The 23,736-nt window shown below is 57.2% G+C and overlaps 1 long non-coding RNA gene across 1 annotated transcript in view; it reads right to left on the bottom strand.

The window, feature by feature from the left end:
• Positions 1 to 23,736, bottom strand: part of LOC144720415 (uncharacterized) — a 108,307-nt gene that overhangs the window by 80,557 nt on the left and 4,014 nt on the right. Inside the window, exon 2 of the long non-coding RNA XR_013585757.1 lies at positions 10,063 to 10,189. This is a non-coding gene — a long non-coding RNA (uncharacterized LOC144720415). The remainder of the gene's footprint in view (positions 1 to 10,062; positions 10,190 to 23,736) is intronic.

Below are 23,736 nucleotides of genomic sequence, written 5' to 3'. Positions count from 1 at the left end.
TCAACACCAGCTAATATCACACGCCTCACCAAAGAGAAGCAGTTCAAGCCATCTCATTAGCGGTGCGTTAATTAAATGTTTGACCAAATATAACGGGCTAATTTGTACGTTGATAATTTTATATGGCCCGCGAATGATGTTATAAATATCCAAATGGCCCTTGGCAGAAAAAGGTTCCCCACCCCTGGTTTAGATGGACAACGGAGTGGCGGCCATGGGAGGGAACTTGCCCCAGAGCACGGCCACCAAGGAGATGGAGCGTTGGCATCAGCTCGTGTGCGTGTGGCGGGTGGATTGGTAATGACTGCTGATGTTAATCATGATGATGAACGCTGACGGTCAAAAGGAGTGTGTGATTTTTGTTTGGACTCGATGTGAGTACAAGCGCCGCACTGAACGCCACGCTAATTGTAAAGAATCGCGATTCGCCGTGGTCTGAACGCGCTCGATAGGAGATCGAACCAGGCCGCGAGCAGGTCACAGGTTTCTTGCCGACTGAGACGCATCAAGAACGGCCAGACGGGATTCGTTACCCTCCACTTACAGCCATCACCGCCCACGCGGCCCAATCTGCCACCGCACCTGCGCAGCGCTGATAAGGTTAATTTCCAGATTCCCGCTGCAGATAAGTAAGGCCCGATTCCTTAAAGAGCTGTCAAAGTGGGCAGAACGTTGTGTGTATGTGTGTGTGTGTCACGTGCGTGCACGATATGCACACACACGCACACACAGGCGTACTCACACACACAAAGACCCCCCATATAGACAAGCGGCAATGACCAGCGCGGTGAAGTATGATCAACAACCCACCATGCCGTTGGGAGTAATGAATTTGACAAGGCGCTGTAATGAACTATTATGAAGTATTATTATATTTTACACGACTATTGTTATTATGAAGAGGAGTCTTATTGGACGGTTGATGAGCCCGATATGGGACTTGGGAGAAAGCTGCTGTTGCTGCTGCACACTGAGCGACATACGGAGGGGCCGACGACACCAGAAGCTGAACTCCAACGCGGGTTTCGGTTCCCCGCGACAACCTCACGAGACTCTGGCCGACGCGCACGGAGGAAAATTAATTTTTTTAAACCATCACCGGCTGCGTGTGTACGGCTCCCTTCCGCACGTTAAACGGCGCTGCTGTGTGAACACAAGGACGACAGCTCGCACGCAGTGCGGTGTGGGTGTTGTGTACGTGTGTGCGAGCCCGTGTAGAGAGCGGTGGCGCAGTGGTTAGCGCGCCGCGCTACGAACCCGGAAGCCCGACTTCGATTCCCGCTCACGATCAACGCCATCGGTGACGATTATCTTAACCGGTCCTGGGCCTTCCCTAGGTTGACACAGCTTCAAATGAGTAATTTTTGCGGTGTGCGGTAAACATCGCCACTTGGGAGACAAAGGCGGCCGGGCGCGGTGCTTGCCACCCACCCCCTTGTGTGCCGTATCGGCCTTTACAAGTGCTGCTCGCTAACAGCGCGACAAGTCTGTCCCGGCTACACGGGGGAGCTTAGAGCCCCCCAGGTTCCATCTGGGCGTCAGCACCACGGACAGCAGCACCGGCAGTCGCTGGGTGCTGACCGCACACGCACAGCGCTGATTCCCATCATGCACTGTTACCGGAATTGGCCAAACATTCCAATGCTGAAAAATTACCGGGCCATTACTCAATTGGGATTTACACCTCCAAACATCGACAACCTACTGCGGACACTTGGCAGGACCCTCTTGAGAAAGTGTCTTGAGACTCAGCGAGGCTTCCCCAGGCAGCGTGCAGCAGCGTGAATGAGCAGCACGCCAGGCACAGCCAGGCATAGGGAGACGGAGATACACCGAGGAATTGACAGATCTAGGCAAATCTACTAATGAGGAGATGTAATATATCCATTAATCGGGAGATATAGGCATTTCTTCGGAATTTTGAAATAATACATATCTTGGAGTAGGGGATAATGGCTATGGAATATGTAGGCAATCCTAAGACATTGCAAGGAGGAAACGTATCCGGAGACTGGGAGAGAGACATATGCGTCCAATTACCAGGTATAGACATAACTTAGCATTTGGAAAGAATAGATATGGTTAGGCATTGGGAGTAGGGCATACTACATCTTATCAAAGGAATATATATATATACACAGAGATGTATTTAGGCATTGGGAGATTGAGACTTGCCGAGGCACTGGGAGATAACGCTTGTGCGGCACCAACACTATTCCGTGCATCCTCCTGACACGAAGCTCCACTCCGCATTCTCTCCGGGCCGAGGGGGGAGGGGGGCGCTGATGGACCAGACCCTCGTGATTAACATTATAATCGCTGAATTATGTTGGATGTTTGAAAGCCCATCCATATGCATGGTTTGTCTTCCTTGCTGCGCGCACTGCTGTGGGCGAGACAGTGGCTCGGGCCTGCGAGGCTGGGCCCGATGTTTCATTCAGCAGCCGGGTTCCTCCTCCTGGCGTTCATTACAATTTCAGTCAAAAATAAAAACCCAGAGCTGATTCATCCCCACGGCTGGAACACAACATGCGCACAGGAAGAAAAAGCACGCACATGCGCGGATTAAATGAGCGACTGTAATGTTCCGTTTCAAGCCGCACCGCGAGATAGAAGACGTCACGGCGTCATCGGAGTCGCCGGGGACCACGGGAGCGAGATCCCTCACCCGGGGGAGCTCCGCCTGCCACGCGTCTCGTCGCTCCGACAAGCAGAGAGAGGCTCACAATGCGAAACAAGTCTCTGTTCGTAGTAGTCATAATAATAATAATACAATGTGCCGTGTGAATCACGAGATGATTACAACCGTGACGAGATGAAGAATCCATTCGGAAGTCTCGCTGCCCCACTGCCATTCCGCCCGCGGGTCAGAAATCCGCTCAAGGAGAAGGGAGACGTCCTTCGAGTGACGCTGCTGCCGCCGCTGCAGGCGGCGCGCTCCCCCCACGCACTCTGCCCTCAGATTGCCCCACGAGAGTCGAAGCGATGCTTTAATCTCGCGTGCAATTTGTACTTCCATGCTTTAGTCATATTTATTGTTGCGTGACTTGCTTCAGTTTATTTTTAATCCTGCACTCGTATCCTTTCTTGTATTGTTTGTTGACGTAATTGGCTGACCCCCGCTTCGACTAGACAGAGCTTCATAGCTCATCAGGTTCCTCCAGGATAATCAAGATTCTGATGTAAGTAACTGAAACTGCATTTAATGTATCAACAACATTCACCTTCCATCCCGCACCATCTCCCTCCAATGTATATTTGTAATCTGCTGCCTTCTTATGACGCTGACCCCGCGAAGTTCAAAGCCACAGCAGCATCAGCAGCAGCATCAGCAGCAGCATCAGCAGCAGTAGCCGCAGCAGCAACATCGCGTCCCGTGGTGATGGCGCCAGCGTTTAAACCCCGGCGCCGCCTCTGGCCCGTGGGGGAGAAATTTAAATTTGAAAAGATTACACCCAAGGTGCAGTAGACTCCATGACAGGCATCGACAAATGAAAGTCAAACACTCGGGCAGATTCAGCATTAAACAATATTAAACACACACTTAGTCGCACGCGGGCGGGCGGGCGATGGAGCACACGCGCACACACACACACGGAGGGAACACACTCTCACACTCACACACACTCACATGCGTGCGTGCGCGCGCGCAGGAGAACACAAGCACACACGCAGTGGCGCAATAATAATACGAGTAGATGATAATGCAAACACAATCTGAACTCGAGCCAGAGCACTACGAGACGCAAATGTAATCCGCAATTCATGGCACAAATCCTGGAGGTAATGAAAATTTCAGAGAGAAAAAAGGGGTTTATCATCAAAATTCAACAGCGGCAGAGCAGCGTCCCCCCCTCTCTCTTTGCGCTCTCTCTCCCTCCCTCCCTCCCCCCTCTCTCCCCCCTCCCTCCCCCCTCTCTCCCCCCTCCCTCCCATCCCTGTGTCCGCTCGGGCCAGAGGGAACTCTGTAAACACGTGCACAGGTATCCATATTAAAGAGGGCGCGAGGCTCCGCGCGCCACGATCCGAGGTCCCAGGGCGGCACCACGAATTGCGGCTCGCGATGGAGTGGCGGGGGAGGGGTGCTCGGAGGCTGGTAGGGGGCGTATTTGTAGCGGTGATACTCGTCGTCGTATTTGTAGTTGTGATTCTGGTTGTGGCATAGATGGTGAAGATGCTGCGAGGATGTATGGCGGGACGTTGCGTGTGCGCGGTCTTGCTTTTCGTTGCCGATAGTGGCGCTCGAAGGCTGTGTATGGGTGTTGGTGATGGTACAGGTCTCTGAGTGTGATGGTCGTGTTCGATGGTAGTACTGGGAGGCTGTGTGCCGGTAATGGTGGTGGGTCTGTGTATGGCTGCTGCTTCTCGGAGACGTAGTTGTGGTGCTACGTGGAGCTGTGCACGCAGGGGGGAGTGGTGGGAAAGTCACCTGCACGTCGTGGCGGTGTTGTGGCGGCGGTGGTGGTGTGGCGGCGGTGGTGTAGCGGCGGTGGTGTGGCGGCGGTGGTGGTGTGGCGGCGGTGGTGTGGCGGCGGTGGTGTGGCGGCGGTGGTGTGGCGGCGGCGGTGGTGTGGCGGCGGTGGTGTGGCGGCGGTGGTGTGGCGGCGGTGGTGTGGCGGCGGTGGTGTGGCGGCGGCGGTGGTGTGGCGGCGGCGGTGGTGTGGCGGCGGCGGTGGTGTGGCGGCGGCGGTGGTGTGGCGGCGGCGGTGGTGTGGCGGCGGCGGTGGTGTGGCGGCGGCGGTGGTGTGGCGGCGGTGTGGCGGCGGCGGCGGTGTGGCGGCGGCGGCGGTGTGGCGGCGGCGGCGGTGTGGCGGCGGCGGCGGTGTGGCGGCGGCGGCGGTGTGGCGGCGGCGGCGGTGTGGCGGCGGCGGTGGTGTTGCGGCGGTGGTGTGGCGGCGGTGGTGTGGCGGCGGTGGTGTGGCGGCGGTGGTGTGGCGGTTGTGGCGGTGGTGGTGTGGCGGTTGTGGGGAGCGGTAGTGTAGCGATTAGCGCCACGCTGCGCTACGAACACGGCCACCCGAGTTCGATTCCCGTTCACGGCCAACACCGGTGACAATGATCTGAACCGGTCCTCAGCCTCTCCTAGGTCAACTCAGTCTCAAATGAGTATCTGGTGCAGCGTGTGAACATTGTCACGAGGGAGACAAAAGCGGCCGGGCTTGGTGCTGGCCACTCACCCCCTCGTGTGCCGTGCCGGCCTTCATAGGTGCTCGCTAACGGCACTTGCCCCAACAGTTTGTTAAGGCTACACGGGGGACCTCTACCTTTGCGGCCGTGGCCGTGGCGGGAGAGCAGCTACCTCTCTCTCGTTTGGTTTCCACCACCACCACCACCGGCGGCGTCGGCGTCCTCAAGCTCAAGGTCCCCCACGCCATGAACCCGCGTGAGCTCTGGCAGCTAATGCGGCCCTCTGGCGTGCGCTGTGTGAGGCCATCGTGGGAAATGCTCCAAAGAGAAGCCCCTCCATCACCCCCCACCCTCACCTCACCGACACGGCACCCACACCCCACCACGGGTCTCATCTGCTCCGGAAAATTAAATGTCACCGCGCGCATAGCCCCGCAAATTTCAAGGGGCACTCATTACGCGAACACCTGACGGTCATTAATTACGCGGCGCCGCGTGGGTTGGCGCACAGCAGCAGCAGCGGTGGCAGCGGCAGCAGCGCGGGCTCCATGGGGCCCATCACTGAAGGGAGCTTTTAAAGAAGCGCACGAGGGCGCCTGTCAGAGAATCCCCCCCCCCCAGGCCCCACCCCCCCCAGGCCCCACCCCCCCCCCCAGGCCCCACCCCCCCCCCCCAGGCCCCACCCCCCACCACGCACCCTCCCCCAAGGGTTGGTGCAATTACACTGACACATTTTTTGGTTCATAGTAAATGTTATTTCCTAATTGCATATGCCTCAAAAGTACATAAAGTGGCTATTATTCCCCACAAACTTTGCGTTTGTGACCAGGACGGTGATATTTTGAAATTCAGTTATTTTCAACGAGAAAACGTGCGAATTTGTGTCTTTAAAAAAGCAACATATGAATCAAAATTAACATGTATTTATACTAAAGTAATAAAAAAAAGACTAATAAATTGTGTTACGTCGTGTTATCATTAATAAAACACGAACGGTGGCGGAGAGACCCCTCGTGCTCACCGGGGCAGCAGTCGGGAGGAGCGGTGACGCGGCGAGACGCAGTGACGCAGACTGCAGGCGACTTCGACCGTGAACCCCAACACCGCCTGCCTCTCCCCAACGTCAACACTCACGCTCGAGCCCTCATTATACTCATAACCTGATGCCTAAAGCCACTCCCACCCATAGCCCGAACTGCACCCCTAACTCTATTCCTAACCTTTACACCCCCCCCCTCCCCAATCTCAAGCCCACACACTTACTCATCGTCGTGTCTGTACACCTAACCCCATCTCGATACCCCCCCCCTCCCCCCGCTTCCCATGCATTTCCGTGCCACTTCCATTTTCGGACCCGATTGGCGGCGTCAGCGCCATTCTCGGCATCACCCAGAGCAGTCTGCGGGGTCACGCCGATTCACAGGGATCGAGGGAGGGGATCGCCCAGCGGGGGGTTCAATTAGGGGCCGCGCCTCTGGGACCCCGAGGGAGCGTCGGGGCTGGGACAGTCCCGGGGGCCCCTCTCTGGGGATTCCTCGCGATTCCGTGGCCAATTACAGCGGTCGGTGACGAGCGAACTGTTTCGCGTGAAACCGAGATTCTGATCGTTGTGTTAAAGCCATGGCTGGGCGGTGACGAAGTCAACTTGGTAGCGGCAGAAAAGGGGGGGGGGGTGATTTGGCCAGAATCACGCCCGGCCACCTTTGTCTCCCCAATTGTAATGTTTATACATCACACCGGGCACACATAGATACACACGCAGGTACACATACACACACGCATATCTCATGTAATGCTGTGTCGCCGCATACGCACATGGATACATGACAGACCGCTGCTGTCAGACTTAACATTGCTTTACTTCAGGCGATGATGCTGGTCTGGTAACATCCGGAACGTACAGCCTGACAGCCTAACGTTTCCAAACGTTGCCGAATGTGTGGATGAATTTGTTCCAGCGCCACGGTGCCATGAACGCAGCCGTGACTCCCCGAGTTCACAACCTCACAGACGCGCTTGCATCGACAGGGCGTTCCACCACGCTCCACCACGCTCCATGACGCTCCATCGAAGTCTACCGCACCATAGCACGCTCCATCCACCATGCTCTATTCATACTCAACCACGCTCCACCACGCTCCACCATACTTCGTAAAAAAACTCCCCACCACGTCCCATTGCCACTCCTCCGCGTGTTCTACTCCAACCCGCGGACACCGCCGTGGGCACGGTGTCACTCAGCAGGCACAGGCTGCTGAGTGACACCGTACCCACGTGGGCACGGTGTCACTCGACAGCCACAGACTGGCCGAGTCCGCCGCTTGTGGGGTGATCGCTGTCCATGGTACTTTAGACTGTCGCGACCCCCTGGTGGTGTGCGTCTATGGATCTTTGTGTGCGTCTATGGATCTCTGTGTGCGTCTATGGATCTCTGTGTGCGTCTATGGATATCTGTGTGCGTCTAAGGATCTCTGTGTGCATCTATGGATCTCTGTGTGCGTCTATGGATCTCTGTGTGCGTCTATGGATCTCTGTGTGCGTCTATGGATATCTCTGTGCGTCTATGGATCTCTGTGTGCGTCTATGGATCTCTGTGTGCGTCTATGGATATCTGTGTGCGTCTAAGGATCTCTGTGTGCATCTATGGATCTCTGTGTGCGTCTATGGATCTCTGTGTGCGTCTATGGATCTCTGTGTGCGTCTATGGATATCTCTGTGCGTCTATGGATCTCTGTGTGCGTCTATGGATCTCTGTGTGCGTCTATGGATCTCTGTGTGCATTTATGGATCTCTGTGTGCATTTATGGATCTCTGTGTGCGTCTATGGATCTCTGTGTGCGTCTATGGATCTCTGTGTGCGTCTATGAATCTCTGTGTGCGTCTATGGATCTGTGTGCGTCTATGAACCTCTGTGTGCGTCTATGGATCTCTGTGTGCGTCTATGGATCTGTGTGCATCTATGGATCTCTGTGTGCGTCTATGGATCTCTGTGTGCATCTATGGATCTCTGTGCGAGTTTATGGATCTCTGTGTGCGTCTATGGATCTCTGTGTGCGTCTATGGATCTCTGTGCGTCTATGGACCTCTGTGCGAGTCTATGGACCTCTGTGTGCGTCTATGAACCTCTGTGTGCATCTATGGATATCTGTGTGCGTCTATGGATATCTGTGTGCGTCTATGGATCTCTGTGCGAGTTTATGATCCTTTGTGTGCGTATATGGATCTCTGTGTGAGTCTACGGATCTCTGTGTAAGCCTATGGATGTGTGTGAGAGTCTACGACTCTCTCTCTGCGTGTGTCTCCGAGTCTCGGTATGAGTGGAGGTCGTGATGGCCCCGTGGGCTCGCTGGTCGTGGGCTCAGGGCCTGCTTCACGATGGCACTCTGCTCGGCGCTGTCATTACGTTTCTTAAAACCGGCAATTATTGTGAGGACACCTATTGGCGCCTAATTGCAGAAAGGCCATTAATACAAACACTCGGCTATGATGAAATTCCCCTAAACGTTTTTTTTACCCAAACTGCCACTCGCGATGCAATCAAAATAGATTGCTGTCGGCTGGAGAGCGTGGAGGACGGGAGGGGGGCGTGGGGGGTGAACGCGGCTCTCACAACACCGCTCCCCCTGCCCCCCCCCCCCCGCTATTACCGAGTTTAATCAGTGGAGAGTGGCTCAGCGCTCATTTCTCCTGGCAGTGGTGGCCCGTCAGCAATGTGACACTGCACGCATTCGCGAGGCGCAGTGGTGCCTCCCGCAAGGCAGGCGTGCCCCGGGCGTGGGGTGCAGGGGGGAGGGGCAGGGGGAGGGGCAGGGGGAGGGCGGGAGGAAGGGCCAGTTGTCCCTCAAATGTTTTAGAAGGCAGTGGACTTTTTAGAAGACGACACCACAGACACTTTGAGATTTTTCGTACTTGCAGGGTGCCCTTCCCTGCTCTGCTCCTGCGCGCTCTCTGCATCCTCCCCGTGCCCCGTGCACGTGGCCCGGGGGCAACTCCCGGCATGCTCTACAGCGGCGCCACCGACTGTGGGCACAGTCGCCCTGCTCGCTGCTGGAGTCGACCTGACCGATGGCTCCCGGTGGCTCTTGGCCAGATTGGAGACCAGATCCACGAGGTTCGTCCCTCAACGCGGTTTGCTGAAGCGTGATTATTATTAATATGAAGTCCACGCAGCTGCTGGCTACTGTCTGACGACTGAGTCTGCCGCTCGTGCGCTCTGTGTAAACAATCAGTGGCCAGTGCAATCAGTGACCATGTCACCTGCTTGAAGAGAGGACCACGTGGATTCCAAAACCAACAAAAGTCCAATAGATTCCCTGCCCTGATGAGAGTGGGGCGTTGGTGCTCATCTCCTGTTAACAACCCTAAGTCAGTGATGGAAAGTCCACATTCCCATGGCGGGGGCGAGTCTATCCATAGGCTACCCCCACTACTGAGTATATCTTTGTCATCACTAGACACGGCATCCAAGGTGGCTGCACCACTGCCAACCTACGCAGCCACCCCCTCTCCCCCCCACACACAACAACAACGCACACAGCTCCCAGGGCACAGCCCGCGCCCGCGGCGTGTGCGGTACATAAATAACGAGCACCAATAACGTAACGAGAGAGCCCAGAGGCAGTGATAATAATAATAATAAGCGCCCCGCCGCACCGCGGGCTCGCCAGCCGCGGGTAATCGGCGAGGATGGGCGCTTCCCTGCGTAATTTGCGTCGCCGAACGCGGTGACGATGAGATTTGGGGCGTCGTGAATTCCCACTCCCACCGCCGCGCTCAGCAACGCGGGCCTCGGCGGGCCTCGGCGGGCCTCGACGGGCGGGTGGGCGGGCGCCGGGGGGGTCACGGGGGGGTCACGGGCGGATTATTATTATTTATACGCCGAATGAGATGGAATCAAATAAATAAGGGAGGTTGTTTTGTGTTGGCCGTGCTCACCTGAGCTTCGTTGTCCGGCGATCACGGCGAGCCGGGCTGACAGGAGGTGCAGAGCCCCAAAGGGCCGTCACTGGCCCCCGTCGCTGGCCCCCCGTCGCTGGCCCCCCGCTCCTCGGGCAGCTGTTGTCTGCAAAAGCAAAATGATATCGCAGCGCTCTAGCGGCCTGTGACACTAAACTAGTTCTTATTTTACCAGGTTAAGCCCACTGAGCTGTGCAGCTCTTTTTCAGAAACGACCTTGCTATCACAAATGATAGCCCAACGAAACGGCTTATTACGTGGACATTTATAGCAGCCAAATACTCGAAACGCGCGTTGATTCTAAATGTGGAGGGAAAACCCGAAGGATCCGGAGAAAAATCAACGGAACCAGGGGGAGAGAGACATTCAAACTCCAAATATAGAACAGGCTTCAGGGTCGGGATCAAACCCACGACCTCTTGAATACCAGGCAAGGCAGGTAACATCTCGCCACCGCGACACCCCGAATGTGACACAATCACATTCGCCATCTACAGCCTCTTTGTCAATCCACAGCTGGACGAAGGCATCCTCACACTCCGTGTCAGTCACGGGTTTGTCTGACCATACTTCGCCGCGTTGGTTCATTGCGAGGGTGGCGGCACAGGATGGGTTCAGATATCGCTCACCACTGATGGTAGCCGTGGCCAGGATTCAAACTCGGGTGGCCGGATTCATTGTGCAGTGGGCCCACATTGTAATTATATCAGCATGGTATTTGTTTTGTTTACAATGCATTAAGGAAGGTGCCGTTTTGAGCAACGATTATCAGAACGACTCCGTGTCTCCTCCGAGAGCCGAGAGCACAAACATGGCATGAGTTCCAATACCGGTGCCCAACGAAGCCTTCTCCCCTTTCTCCCCACCATGACCACCACCACCGCCACCCCCTCATCAGCACCACCACCACCACCATCCCCTCCAACAACACCCTTTCTCATACCAACACCCCATCACCAGCACCACCCCCTCCACCACCACCTCATCAGCACCACCCCCACCATCACCACCATGCCCCTCCATCACACTCAGCAGCTCACGGGGGAGAAGTGTGCAAGGCGTTAAGAATTGATCCCTATTCGTATTCCTCTGTGTTCAGACTGGAAGAGGAAGAAGTCCCCTTCACAGCTGAATGTGAGCGCGGGGCGACACGTGACGGAATCATGAGATCCGTCCCGCGGATTCAGCTCCATCTCCTGCGTTGCGTCTCCACCAGAGTGGAAGAAGTTTTCATGTGGAGGGAAGAGAGCGGGAGCGACAGTGCACGGCGATTGTTGATGGGGAGGGGGGGGGCAGGGGAGAGCGGGGCTGGTGGTGGTTCTGTGGTGGCTGGGTCGTCTCCTGGCCAGCACTGGAATCCGCTATCCATCGGTGAGGCATGCGGCCTGATGGTTTGCAGGTGTGGGGAAAGGGCCCCTCCCCCCTACCACCATCTCACAGAGGAAGTGAGCGGAGAGAGGGAATAGAGAGCAGAGTGCAAGAGAGAGAAGAAGGGAGAGATATGGGAGGGCAGGAAGGACGAGAGCGAGAGAGGGGGCGAGTCGAAATGATACCGAGTGAGATGGAGTAAGAGAGGCAGAATAAATCGGAGACTGGTGGGCGAGTGGGATTGAGACTGTGAGAGAGAGAGAGCGTATAGAGAGGTTAGATAGAGCGTATAGAGGTGAGAGGGAGGGAGACTGCGAGAGGAGAGGGAGAGAGAGCAGAGAGTACAGTGAAGGGAGAAGCCAAGCAGTGTCCCATCTCGCGTGGAGGCCTCGCGGAGTGGGCGGCGTGGAGACGCGAGCCGCATGCTCAGTGAGCCCCGGCACCAAATCCAATTAAATCTGCCAACGATGTCTGCCTCCTCCTCGGCGCGCGTGGTGCCCACCAGCCCCTGCCCCCCCCCTTCCGCCCACCCTGCTGCACCTTCGCCTTGGAGTTGATATTCGGGTTTAATAGACCTGCCCGTCGTGTCACCTGCCACGCCAGGAGATCGAATCGAACCGGCGACCTCCGCATTGCAGGTGCAGAATGCAAACGGTTCTATCACTGTGGCAGCATTTACCTGTCTGTGTACATCAACGACTAGGACCACCCTGATATCCATCACACACTGTTGGGGCAAGTGCTGTTCGCGAGCACCTCCAAAGGTCTGTGCCACACACGAGGGGGGGTTGGGTGGCCGGCACCACGCCCGACCGCCGTCGTCTCTCCAGTGGCGATGTTTACACACCGCACCAGGTTCTCGTTAAAGGCAGAGTCGACCTAGGGGAGGCCCAGGACAGGTTTATATTTTCACCACTGTCATTGGTCATGAGCGGCAAACGAATCTCGCTGCTCCACTGCTCCCCAAGAAACCCACGCTGACACACGTGTGTATAAACACGCACACACGTGTGTGGCAAGGCCATGAAACACGAATAACCCCACGTGAGCTCTTATATGCCATTCCTTTCCGAGGCAACAGAGGAGGAGGAGGAGGGGGAGGAGTGGGAGATGGGAGGAGGCGAGCCTCAGGCTCCCCCCGCCGCTCCCCCCGCCGCTCCCCCCGCCGCTCCCCCCGCCGCTCCCCCCGCCGCTCCCCCCGCCGCTCCCCCCGCCGCTCCCCCCGCCGCTCCCCCCGCCGCTCCCCCCGCCGCTCCCCCCGCCGCTCCCCCCGCCGCTCCCCCCGCCGCTCCCCCCGCCGCTCCCCCCGCCGCTCCCCCCGCCGCTCCCCCCGCCGCTCCCCCCGCCGCTCCCCCTGCCGCTCTCCCCACCGCTCCCTTCACGGGGAATGGCTGCACGGGGAAGGGAATGGAGGCGCGGCACTCCGGTGCAGCGTGAAACGAGAAATCATCTTCTCCGAGGAGACTTCATTTGCCTTTGCAAATTGAACTTGACCAGCGACCCAATACTCACGCACACACACGTGTGTAGACACATACACCACACACACACACGTGTGTAGACACATACACCACACACGCGTGTGTATAAACATACATACACGTATGTATAAACATACACACAGCGCGACGCATAGGGAAACACACACACGTGTGTATAAACACACACACAAACATACACACACGTGTGTGTGTGTATGTTAAACATACACACACACACGTGTGTGTGTATGTTAAACACACACACACGTGTGCATAAACATACACATACGTGTGCATAAACATACACACAGAGCGACGTTCATCATAGGAGCCCACGCATAGGGAAAGACGCATACACGCACGCCAAACACAGACAGACCAACAAAGTGAAAGATCCCCCGTATAGCCTTAACAAACTGTAGGGGCAAGTGCTGTTAGCGAACACCTATGAAGGCCGGAACGGGACACGAGGGGGTGGGTGGCCAGCACCACGCCCGACCGCCTTTGTCTCCCCAGTGGCGATGTTTACACACCGCACCAGGTACTCATTTCAGGCTGAGTCGTTCTTGGGGAGGCCCGGGACCGGCTCAAATAATCGTCACTGGTGTTGGCCGTGAGCGGGAATCGAACTCGGGTCGCCGGGTTCGAATCGCTACGCAGTCGCTACCCCCCCCCCCCACAGGATAAAGACAAAGATCCCCCGTGTAGCCGGTGAGACTGTAGGGGGCAAGTGCTACACTACTGCTCGCCACACACCAACACACACACCAATAAGCACGCACCGCTCCACTCCAGGGCAATCACCAGCCACCCAACCCTACACGCAGACCACAGGGCAGACGCTCTCTGTGATTGGCCGAGGAGTGGAGATGTGATAAGCAAGTACAGCACGTTTCGATTGATAAGAGATTTATTTTTGGGTCAGATCGCTTCAGCAAACTGCGGGTCGCATCATCAGGCAAGACGTCTGATGATGCTGGCTGTGCTGACAGCGAGACGTCCGCACCCAATGGTTAAACTTGTGTGGATCACTCTCCAACAACATTGCCGGTGTGCTGCTGCCGATGACGATGAAGCAGGCATAGATTGGCACATGTCAGGTGGAGGAGGGTTTACGACACAAATTGTACTTACGCGATCTGACCCAAAACACCAATCATTAATCTTCATATTGGTCCCGAAAGCCCCACGCGTGTGAAATACACGTCTCAGTTCGCGCGTGAAACGCCACGCCAGCTGGAGCAATCGCCACGCGGAGACGATCTCCGTCACCCTCTCATTACGAGTCGCAGCTGAGCTCCACCAACACGGTGGGTGGTAGCGGCTGCCCCCCCCCAGCCCCCACCCGACTAAGGCACCCCCCCCTCCCATCACGACCCCGCAGATATCCCTGGCGGGGTGCTGATGGGGGCCCCAGGTGCGCTCAGCAGGGGGACCACCCCTCCCCGTTCCCACCACTTGCGTCGCGTCTCTCGCCCAAACGCTCCGCGTGTCACCCCCACGTGAAGCGGTAATGGGCGCCGTAGGGGGACGTGGGGGAGGAGGGGGGAGGTTGACCTGGCAGGAGCGCCCCTGACGACGAGGGAAGAGGCATTGCAGCCAGCTCACCTGCTCACAGCCCCCTCCGAACACTCCCTACAAGTGGTACAGTCCGGATCGCAGAAAACCCTGGACCATGAATCGTGCAAGACACGCTACATCAACCACATCCGCCGCCATTCGCCACTGAGTGACGGTGACGTCACCAAAGCGCCTGTGCCAGGCTAGGTGCACTTTGAGACGACGCTTCGCTGACAAGAGGTCACGGGACAGACGCAGGTGTTTTCGGCGAACTGTCTGCAATGACCAACAGATGCACCACCTGTGCACGCGCGCAGCCACGCAGGCACCCAGAGGCTGTCACGTGGCGTCACCCACAGAGCCGCCCCGTGGCCAAACCGCGGGCATCGGACAAATCCGCGCCCCCCTCCTCCTCCTCGTCCCGCTCCTCCGCTAATTTGAGCGCGGCGCGCGGTTTGATTTCGCACGGGAGGAAGTGGGGCATTAAACTCGGAGGGAGGCAGCCAGGGCTCAGCAGCGGCTCAGGAAGCTGAGCCCCGGGCTCACAAATAACCCAGCGCGGCACCCCCCCCACCTCCCATCCAGCTCCTCCGCAGTGTAATCGGGTTTCCAGTTCACTGCTGATGCCCGATGTTTACACACCGCACTCGGCATTCAATTAATGCTGAGTCGACCTAGGGGAGGCGCAGGGCGGTTTAGACTTAAGACATTGGTCACTCATGTTGGCTGTGTGCGTACATCGAACTCGTGTCGCCAGGTTCGTGCGGCAGTGCGCTCACCGCAGCAAGAGCACTCCCGAAAAGACAAATAATCCCCGTATAGCCTTCTAAGGCTGTTGAGGCAAGTGCTGTTGGTGAGTAGCACCTACGATGGCCGGCACGGCACACGAGGGGGGTGGTGTGGCCGAGACCACACGCCCCCCCCCCCCCCGCGTCTCAGCGACTCCTCTCAGCGTGCGGGCAATTAATTCCCGTGAGCCGCGTGACGCACACAATGGGAACAGCGGACGCATCCCCCCCCCTCCCCCACATTCATGCTCCCCCCGTCACCCGCCCCCTGCCCCCCGCTGGACTCGGCCGCCTCTCCACACAAACTCGCAATCGCCCGAGCGATCATCGCGCCTCAGGCAGCGGCGGGGGCCGGGGGCGACACCACCCACGGCGGTGGCGCATACAATTACCGGCTCACCCTCCTCCTGCTCCTCCCCGTTATGTTACGAAAACAAATCTCCCCGTAGCCCACCTCGACTACCCCCAAACCACCACGCTCCCCCTCCCATTCCGCTCCTACGCCCTTCCACCCCCCCGGAACGCGTCTCTGCCGAGCAAAGAGAACACCGAGCTCCTTCACGAGAGGATGATGCCGACACTGTCCGCACAGATGGGCTCACGAACCCATTTCGTTTCCTGGCCACCTCGCACGTGGCCCGGCGACTTTGGGTGCTTCGCGAATCTCGACGTGATCCACCGACCCTTGCCTCCAAAGGGCTGCATCGCGGGCGTGCACCACCACCACCACCACGCCCCATGATGACGGTGGTGTTGATGGTGAAATTCACCGCGCATGTGTCACAGCCCAAGCCGCCAACGACTCCTGGCATCCCTCAGCCAGTCTCCCATCCAAGTGCGAACCAGGCTCACTCTCACCTCGCTCCCGACCCTTGGAAAGCAGAAGAACCCTGGGCTTCGATCTCCACCCTGAAGCTCATGGACCACAACCCCTGAAGCTCTTCCACTGCATGAAGCATGGCAGCTGATGACGATGATGCACACATGCAAAATGTAAAACTCTCTGGTTAGTGTGCGGAGACTGATCACCGCGCAGAACAGAACCATGGGACGTACAGCGGAAACTCGACGCCCGATTCACAACGCGAGAGAGGAGGGGCACTCCGTGATCACCACAGCGACGATGCTCCTGACGCGCAATCGTCTGGCCCGACCACCTCGATGTAAAATGAATGCGGTGCTCGACAGCAGCGACGTCAGCAGCCGTACGGAGCGAGGAAGCGTCCGACCCGACAAGCCTGGCCGTGTCCGGGGTGATTTGGTCACGGGAGGCAGACGGCGCAGAGATAACCGCCCCGCCCCCTTGCCCCGCGATGGGCATTCACCTGGCGGCTCCCCCACCCCCTCCCCCGCCAATCGTACCCCGCCCCCATCGACACCACAACAGCGACAGCTCAGGTCCCAGGGCTCAAAACGTCCTTCACACCGAGACGCGACCTCTGGTAACAGCCTCACAGTGGGATAAACATTCAGCCCTCCTCCTCCTCCTCTCACCCGCCCCCCGCCTTGCTCAGCCCGGCAAATAGATATTTTTTTGCAGCAGCAACGTCCGTCTGATTTACAACGAACGCTGCCACGGTGGCGGTGGCGTGGTCAGCACACCACTGGACTTGCAATCCCGAGGCCGCCGGTTCGATGTCATATCCTGGCGCGACAGTGGAATCAGCGCGCACGTTTCTTAAACTCCCCCCCCTCGCCCCACGACTGCCGCTGTCCACCCAGAGGTACAAGTAGGTGCATCGCTTCTAGTCGGCGGTACACGGGGCACTCCCATCTGTTCCAAGACGCCTGGCCAGCGTGAAAGAGTAGGCCAAATACCACTCGGGAGTTCACATCGGTGGACAAGGCACCTTCTGCCAACAAGTGGCGAGCGAGCAATTGCAGGGCTGCACCTTCACCCTTGAACTGAGAAGCGAGAGCACATGTCCTTGAGAGTGCGTCTTATAATCCGGGGATGAGGCGGTACATGTCCTAAAATCCGTGACTTGCCATCCAAAGGATCTCTAGCGCCTCCCCACCCCCACACATTAATTAGTGACACGGCTTGGTCATGGACATGAGCGCTGTGGACACAAAGACGGTCAAGGGCTCGTGGCGCTGGGCTCACCACCACCACCTCCCTCGCGTGCCGCCGTGCTGACCAAAATAGGTGCTCGCTAACGCCACTCGCCCCCTCCCAAGAGAGGGGGCAGAGCTAAAGCGGAGGCATCTGTTTGTGCATCGCCGTGGACTAAATACACACGGATGACGTCTGTTCCAACGCGGGGATATTTATAATTTCCACGAGACAGGCAGCGGGGAAAGGGGAAGGAGAGGAGAGGGGTGGGGGGGCAGCTCTATGAAGACGGCCGTCTGGGTTCGATTCTCAGTCAGGGCGAGGGAACATCAGCGGCGAGTGATGGATCGAAGTCAGTCGTGGGCACTCCCCCGCGCCTTCAGCAACCCGCAGTGAGAGCGTGGGAGGCCTCCATGCGGCAGTGGGCCGACAGTGGGGCCCGCACGGCCACGCGGAGTGAGCGGCGCGCGATGACTTCCACTCCTCGACTCTCCCAGCCGCCCATGGGCAGTGACAGTGATGGCGCGACACCCCCCCCCCCCTTATCCCCCACCCCCCCTCTTCACCCCCCGTGATCCACGCGAGTTGGCCAAGCCCCGACTCTAAGCACTGCAGTAACCCATTGCCTGCCATGCACAGCCTTACTGTTAATCCACTGGTGGATGAAGGCCTACCAGCTCGAGCTGATGGTGGGGGTTAAGTGACGACACTGCACCACGCTGGTCAAATTATATCCCTGTTCAAACCAGTAATATGGGGGGGGGGGGGGCAGGAGGGGTTCGCTCATCTTAGCTGAATGGGGTTTGAGTGAAGTCCGCATCTAAGTCTGACATGAGAATCGTCCAAAGTCGCTTTAAACAACTTGAACTAAACTAAACAAGTTTTTATTTTAACAGGGTAAAGCACACTGAGCTACGTCGCTACTTTTTCAAGAAGCGACCAAGCCACAAATTGTAGCTAAATGAAGTGGCTTATCACATTTCAAACAGACAAGTACTCAAACACGAACTTGATTCGAGATGTGGAGGAGGAAAATCGGAGGACCCGGGGAAAATCCACGTGACCGCGGGGAGAACAGGAAAACTCCAGATATACAGCAGGATTCGTCAGGGTCGAGATCGAACCCACGACCTCCTGCATATCAGGCGAGGGAGATAACATCTCGCCACTGCGAGGGTGCGTCTCAGTGCCTGCTTGCCCCTTTCGAACGTATTTTGATTTACTTTCTTCACGTCAACTTATTGTGGCTGGTCGTTTTCTCTAAACTCTCGCCATTATTGATGAATACGCGACTTTATTGAAGCCTGGGTTCGTGAGAGCTTGGAGGCTGTTGATGCCTTCTCCACGTTACTACGATCGCAGTTTCCGAATTCCGTCTCCTCGGGTTGCTGTGGACAGCCGTGGCGGAGACGGCGGATTCCCTTGGCCGACTCGGGGTCCGAATTGACTAAATTCTAAACTTACACCTCAAACTACTCGACTGGGATCACGCACAGCAGCAGCAGCAGCATTCATTACCCGCTACTGGCAGCAGACTCACGCCCAGGCCACGCTTCGTCGTCTCAGCTGGTGTCATCAAAATCAGCTGGAAGCTGGTGGGCTCGATGTGACGTGTTCCCGTGCGCGGGGCCTGGAATCCGGAGTCTCATTCCGTAGGCTCTGGGAGTTCGCGAGAGAGTTTGTTTGGATTGGCGCTGAGCCGTGACGATGAAGCCGCTATTTAAATATAAACACGTCCTGCGGTCTCATAGCCCGCGAGGAATACTCTCAACATCTGATAACCGCAGGGAGCAGGGCAGCGTGAACCACGCAGGGAGCAGGGCAGCGTGAACCACGCAGGGAGCAGGGCAGCGTGAACCACGGCCCTCGTGTTAAACTCCTCTCTCTGTCTCTCTGTGGCTCACGAACCCGATTTGTGAACAGCCATGGGTCATCAACTTTGCTCATTACACCCCCCCCCCCACATCACCCAGGAGAATCTCTTCGCATCCAATTGCTCGACAAGCTTCTTCGTGTTCAGAATGCAGTGTGCGTGATGTTCCACAGGGGTGGAGCGGTGGCACAGTGGTTAGCGCACTGCATCGCTCGGAACCCTGCGACCTGAGCTTGATTCCTGGCCACGGCTGACATCAGTAATCCGTGGCGAGTGAAATCTAAACGGATCCCGAGGACTCCCTTCAACAACCCGCACTGACCAGCGGGGTGAAGTATGGTCAAATAAAATCACTTGACCGACAAGGCGCGAGGCAGCATTCATCCAGCAGTGCATCGACACCTGGCCGTAAATTATTGCACTGTAATTTTTGTCACATTGCACCATTTGTTTAAATCAGTGCGCATTGCCCTGTGTGGCACGTGGATGGGAGACGCGGGACACCGACACGGGCAATGGCAGAGAAACTGAGAAGTGCGAAGCGTGGAGAGGCTCAGGCTGGGAATGGGAGCGCAAGGCGTGCAGCACGGAGCAAGTGCGTGCGAGAGGCCGCGTGTTGACTCTCGCGGGAGCAGCCGGCTCGGGTCGAAAGGGATGATCGCCGATGGACAAGACCACAAGACTGGCGAAGGCAATGGCACCTCCACGGTTGGCTACGTACGGTGCGAAAGAAGTCCAACATACTACGCACATGAATGACGGCACAGGCCCGAGAAGACGGCCACAGTGGACATGAAGCAATCCATCAGCGCCTCCCCCTTCCCTCCCCACCACGGCCTCTCTCATAAAACACAAACATATTCCTGCCATGAAACAGACGCCATCCGCGTTTATTTATTCCACGGCGGCGATGTATAAACAGATGCCCGAAACGTCGTGATTTTTGTTTTTTATTTTATTTTACTTTCTACGTGACTTTACCGAAAAAACCTCAGAAGAAGATGCCCCCCCGTTTTAGATTCGCGTACTCCTGGGGCAAGTGGTGCAAGCGAGCACCTCTCAAGGCCGGCACGGCGCAACGGTGGTGTGGTCATGAACCACGCCCGATCGCCTCTCTCTCCTTCGTGCCACGAAGACACAGAGGGACAGACACGCGGAGACACGGAGACTGCGAGTGACCTCACTGACCGCATTCACCACGCAGTTCCGCATGACTGTTTCATCATCTGGCAACGGGAAGGTGGCGACAGATGGTCCCTCTCCCTCCCTCTCTGTCTCTCCCTCCCTCTCTGTCTCTCCCTCCCTCTCTGTCTCTCCCTCCCTCTCTGTCTCTCCCTCCCTCTCCCCGTCTCTGACGTGGACGGTATTTATAGTTGACGTTATTCTCTGTGATCGGTCACCGAAACGATTCACGGTGGGAAAAAGAAAATAACGCAAAAGCGCCCCCCGCTATGAGCGACCCCTCCCCCCCCGCTACTGGGTGAGGCGTGAGAGTCGTCTCGTTCGTGTGGTTGTGGAACACGGGAACGACACACGACGACGATGATGACGATCATGGTGATGGTGTTTGATGATGATCATGATGATGATGATCATGGTGATGGTGTTTGATGATGATCATGATGATGATGATCATGGTGTTTGATGTCGTCACGCTGAGCTTTGAGATGTCAATGAGGACGCAAGAGGGGGAGGAGGGAAGTGGGGGGGGAGAGCAGAGGAGGACGAGGGGATGGGGTGCGGGGTGGAGGTGGCATGATGATGGATGAGTCTGCGTTGCGCGCATCATCATCATCAGCAACAGCACGCCCCGTGCCGCCTCCTCCTCCTCCTCCCTGCCCCTGGATCCAACAGCCCCAGCACTCCCCGCGACCTCACCTCGACCTCTCCTCAACCACGCACTCATCCACGACCACGTGGACACAACGGATACCGTCACGCGAGGTCAAAATGACACTCACACAAAGATCCCCGTATGGCCTGAACAGACTGTCGTGCTGTTTGCGAGCACCTATAAAGGCCGGCACGGCACACGAGGGGTGGGGTGATCAGCGCCACACTCGGCCGCCTTTGTCTCCCTACTAGCGATGCTTACACACAGCACCAGGTACTCATTTGAGGCCGAGTCGACCTAGCGGAGGCCTAGGACCGGTTCAAACAGTCGTCACTGGTGTTGGCCGTGAGCAGGAATCGAACCAATCGACTACCATCCATTAGCCTCCGTGTTAAGCTGAATACACGAGCACTCCTCGGCATACAACCACATCCAGACACAAACACGCGGACACGACACTCATACCACCACAGTCAGACTCGCCCACAACCTCAGCCAACCACAAAGACACCAAGCGACAACCACGCCGAGATCAAGCTCAGGGCACACAGGTGGAGGAGGGTGAGGCTCAAGAGGCTGCGGTCAGGATTCTGGTTCCAGGGTGGAACCACGGCCACCATTGGCGTTGCGGACAGGGTGAGAGTGAGGGATTGGTTTGCAGTTATGGCCGAGGTTAATGCTGGGTTAGGTTTAGATATAGTGGTTAGGGTTAAGGTTATGTCTAGTGTTAGCTTTTATGGCTAGCGTTATAGGGTTAGGTTTTAGGGCGAGTAGTGTGAAGGTGATAGATAGATCGTGTTGCTTGTGGCTCTGTCGAGGTCTAGAGGGCAGAACGCGCGTGGCTGCTCGGGGTAGGGTTGGGCGAGCGGTCGGCAAGCACTGGGGTCAGCGCTGGGGTCAGCGCTGGGGTCAGCGCTGGGGTCAGCGCTGGGGTCAGGGCTGGGGTCAGGGCTGGGGTCAGGGCTGGGGTCAGGGCTGGGGTCAGCGTAGGGTCGGGGGTTGGGGCTAGCGGCGATTGGCTGCGGCACGACCCGCGGCATCGCGGTTGGCCGCAAGCAACTCGCGCCCCGCGGTGAGTGAGGGAGACTCAACCCGGCAGTCGCGGACAATCCCTCGTGTAGACCCCCCCTCCCCCCCTCGCTCCTGTGTCCTTGCACGACACGACGCGAGACTCCAGGTGGATCCGTTCGGCATTGCTCTCCCCAACCCCTCCAACCTCCTAACCCACGACCACTCCACGACCACTCCACGCCATTAAAGCCATCATCACGCCATTATCGCCGTCATCGCCATCATCGTCTTTTACATCTCGTGCCTCACGCCAGCACGTCGACTGATGATGGTGACGACGATGACGTCACAAACAGAACACGTGCAGGAAAGCCTCGCTGAGTCTCAGGACTCGTTTTGCAAGAGGGTCTTGCTACACCGGGATCTTTAGCAAATCTATGTACAGTACTGTACTGTATATTTGTGAGGAAACTGGAGAACTCTGGAGGAGACCCATCACGCATACGAGGTGGGATAGGGGGGGGGGAGATAGGGGGGGGGGGAGAGAGAGGGGGGGAGAGAGAGGGGGGGAGAGGGGGGGGGTGCCAGTAACCAGAAATAGATTCTGGTGCTAAAGTCTATTTATGACCACGCGTAACAGCATCTGAGAGAGAGGGGGGAGCGGGTTAAGAGACAGGATAGGAAGGGGAGAGAGAGATAGGAGATGGGGCACAGCAATGGGAGAGTGGGAAGAGTGAGATATGAGAGAGGAGAGAGAGAGAGTGGAGATGTAAGAGAGGGAGAACGAGCAAATAGGGAGAGAAGGGAGAGAGAGCAAGGGGAGAGCTGGGAGAGGAGGGGGGGGATAGAGAGGAGCTAGAGAGAGGGAGAGCAAGGAGACGGGGAGAGAGACACACGGGGGGGGGGGGGTAAGGGAGAGCAAGACGAGAGGAGATGAAGGAGTGCGGGAGAGGGGGAGGAGAGAGGGGGGGGAGCAAGCAGAGAGACGTGGAATAGAAATGTCGCGCTCCTCGCTCCTGCACGCGGAGAATGAACAATGAAGCGGGCGGCGCTGACTGAGACGCACTCCGCGGGGGGGGGGGGGGGCGCACAAGCGCAAAAGTGCAGCGGTAACGAGGGGCAATGTGCAGCGGCAATGTGCAGCGGCGATGTGCAGCAGTAACGTGCAGCAGCACTAGCGTGTAAAGATAACGCGCCAGTCATGCGTCAAGTGCAGCAGTGAAGTACGCGGCAGCTACGGCTCAGGGTCAATGTGCAGCGGTGACGTGCAGCGCTGCACACGCGAAGTCCCCACGGGCCACTGCTCCATCGTGGGACAGGGCTCTCTGTACACACAGCCCACTCATACACACAGCCCACTCATACACACAGCCCACTCATACACACAGCCCACTCATACATAGTATACTCATACACACAGCCCACTCATACACACAGCCCACTCATACACACAGCCCACTCATACACACAGCCCATTCATACACACAGCCCACTCATACACACAGCATACTCATACACACAGCATACTCATACACACAGCATACTCATACACACAGTCTACTCATACATACAGCCCACTCATACACACAGCATACTCATACACACAGTCTACTCATACACACAGCCCACTCATACACACAGCATACTCATACACACAGCCCACTCATACACACAGCCCACTC

The sequence above is a fragment of the Lampetra planeri genome, chromosome 8 (genome assembly GCF_965212315.1).
Source record: "Lampetra planeri chromosome 8, kcLamPlan1.2.h2, whole genome shotgun sequence".
In the NCBI taxonomy this organism is placed as follows: domain Eukaryota; kingdom Metazoa; phylum Chordata; class Hyperoartia; order Petromyzontiformes; family Petromyzontidae; genus Lampetra; species Lampetra planeri.
Note: the sequence above shows the minus strand (reverse complement) of the source record. Positions and strands in the feature narration are given on the sequence as shown.